The 2,992-nt window shown below is 41.8% G+C and overlaps 1 pseudogene; it reads left to right on the forward strand.

Moving 5' to 3' along the window:
* The first annotated feature begins 1,385 nt into the window (after nt 1-1,385).
* Nucleotides 1,386-2,379, forward strand: Parl-ps7 (presenilin associated, rhomboid-like, pseudogene 7; annotated as a pseudogene).
* Nucleotides 2,380-2,992: the final 613 nt, after the last annotated feature.

A 2,992-nucleotide genomic window follows, 5' to 3' on the forward strand; every position in this document is an offset into this window, starting at 1 on the left:
GACAACATGCACAGACCTGTGCATGTCAACACCAGATGGGGTCCCAGAGATGAGAGGAGACGGGAAACCCCCATCTCTTACCCAGAGACTATCTCCAACTGATAGCTACTCTTTGAATGAAAGATTCGTTTTCTCTAATGAAGTCTCACTGGGGATATAAACCATTCTTAAGGTTTGTACATGCCCAGCAGTAGATGACCAACACAAAACAAACTCAAGGATGTCTTTAGAGGTTTTGTGGGGTTGCTTTTGGTTTTGGTTTTATCTCATAATGTTTTGTCAGGGCCTTTTTTTTCTTTTTCCATTTTTTCTTTTTCTTTCTTTGCTATCTTTTTCTCTCTCTTTCATTTTTTACACTTTGCGTGTTCTTTGCATATATAAAATGGCTTCCAGTTTTGTGTTGTTATGGGATTCTTGTTTGTGTGAAGTTGGGTCTGTTCATCTATATGTGTTTCTTACGCCCTTTCTTTGGCTGTTCTGTTTGTTTTGTTCTCTCCTGATTTGTTTGTATCTTTTTATATATTTATTATTCTGCAGATGTCTGTATTGTCCTTAGAATGGGACTTAGATGTGACGGAAGGGGTGGGGAGCTGTAATCAGAATGTATTTTATAAAAAATCTATTTTCAAAATTTCCAACTAGGAAACATTTTATATTTGTATTACACACACACACACACACACACACACACACACACACACACACACACATGCGCGCGCACATAAAGTCACTTTGTTTCTCATGCTATGAAAACCTGAATATCAACTATTTCTTATTTCTTGCACTAGACGATACACAATAAAATATCTAACTGTCATAATGACACCATAACAAATTATTTTTCTGTACTACTTACTTTGTTAGCACTAAAAGTATACTTACATAAACTATGAATTATTTTATTTACTACTGACAAGACAAAAAAAAAAACATGAGAAAAGAAACAGCCCTATCTGAAGATAAAGGAACTGGGGTCTAGAGAAACTAGGTCATGGTCACAGAACTAGAACAGCAACCCAGTCTTCTGAATGTTAATCTTCAATGTCCTAGTTGGGGTTTCTATAAAACACCATGACCATAATAAGCAAATTAGGAAGGAAAGAGTTTACATTGCTTACTCGTCCACATCATAGTCTGTGATCAAAAGAAGTCAGGACAGGAACTCAAGCCAGGAACGAAAGCAGAAGCTGTGAGACAGCCCTGGCCACCAGCTTGCTCAGCCTGCCTTCTTACGTCACTAGGACCACCATTAACTAAAACCACCACATCAATCTTCAACCAACAAAATGCACAACATATTTGCCCATGAGAAAAATCTTTATAGGGGCATTTTCTCAATTAAGAGTCCCACTTCCCGGGGCCATGGTAGGGCAGAGGTTGGGAAGATGGGACTGAGAGGTTGGGTGCAAGGCCGATACTGCAGTCAGGCGTGGGTGCCTTCCTTGGGTGGCGGCTACCGGGAGCTCTCTGCAACCTAAGCCCCGTGACTGCTCAGATGCAGGTTTAACTTATTTCTTCAGCAAAAATGTGGACTTAGAAAAGCACCGAGGAAGGTTGAACCTTGAAGATCAGACACAAGGTCAAGGGAAGAAGCATATAAGAGAAGTGCCTTGATCCTGCCCCTGGAGGAAACAGTCTTTTATCCTTCCCCCTACTAAGAACTCTCTCGTAAAGCCCTTTTTCTTCACCCTTGGGTTCACAGGCTGTGCATTTGGGTCAGCTGCTATTTAGCAGTATGAATCGCTGAAATACGGGGTTCAGAGTTATTTTGATGGCATAAAATCTAACTGGTTGGATAACATAAGGCCACAAAAGGAAGGAAACCTCAGAAAGGAGATTAACAAGTAGTGGAATAGCCTACACGATGGCCAGCAGACGGCGACAGGCATCATAGCTGCAAATGCCCTCATATTCTGCTTGTGGAAAGTGTCATCCCTGCATCGAACCATGATCTCTACATCCAACCCAGCATCAAAAGTTCTCTGTTCTCCAATGTTGCTGTCAATGTTCAGCCATGTCTCCTTACACACATGGCAGCAAATCTGTATGTTCTGTGGAGCTTCTCATCTAGTTACATAGGAAGATACAGACCTTCAGTTGGTGCAGCGGGAGCAATCACGACTGTGCTTGCAGCCATCTGCACCAAGATCCCAGAGCGGAGGTTCGCAATCATCTTCCTCCCCGTTTTCACCTTCACAGCGGGCAACGCCTTAAAAGTCATAATTGCCATGGATACAGCTAGGATGATCCCATGGAAATTTTGGGGAGCTCTCTTTGGTTTATGGACATGAGCTCATTTGGAAGAATAGGGAGGCTCTAGTGAAAATCTGGCATGAAATAAGGACTAATGGCCCCAAGAAAGGAGGTGGCTCTAAGTGAAGCAAAGCTGGCCGGCGTGGTGGTGCATTTGATTTTTGCTGCTTGGAAAAGTCTCAGCATTGGCCTCCCCAAGTGATTTAAATGTCCTCAGTACATGTCTCCCTAGCAAATTATGGCGAACTTGTGAAATAAATGTTTATATCTCTTAAAAAAAAAAAAAGAGTCCCACTTCCCAAATGCCTCTAGCTTGTGTCAGAGGTAAAACTAACCAACACATTCGACTGTGAGGACTCAGCTTTCAGATATGGCTTCCTTTATACCACCCACTAGTTTTGATTCATACACTAGGAAAAATGTTCATGAAGCACCAGGGCCATGACTTCAGCAGCAGTAGGTCTGTATGTCTTCCATTAAAGGAGCCAGATACCTGACCAGGAAATGGTTTAAATCAGTTATCTACCGTAGCCCTCCAAGCACCCTTTTGGTTTCTGTCTCAATGGTACCAAGGGTATTTGTAAATATAGTTGTTTCTGTTTTTTTTTTTAAAAAAAACCATAAGAAAAATAGAGTGTGGGAGTGGAGAAATGACACCATTGGTAAAGTGCTTGGTTTGTAAGCTTAAGGACCCGAATTCAATCCCAGCATCTCCCTAAAAAGTCAAGACCCTGTTCTG

The sequence above is a fragment of the Rattus norvegicus genome, chromosome 6, assembly GCF_021556685.1.
Source record: "Rattus norvegicus strain SHRSP/BbbUtx chromosome 6, alternate assembly SHRSP_T2T, whole genome shotgun sequence".
NCBI lineage: Eukaryota > Metazoa > Chordata > Mammalia > Rodentia > Muridae > Rattus > Rattus norvegicus.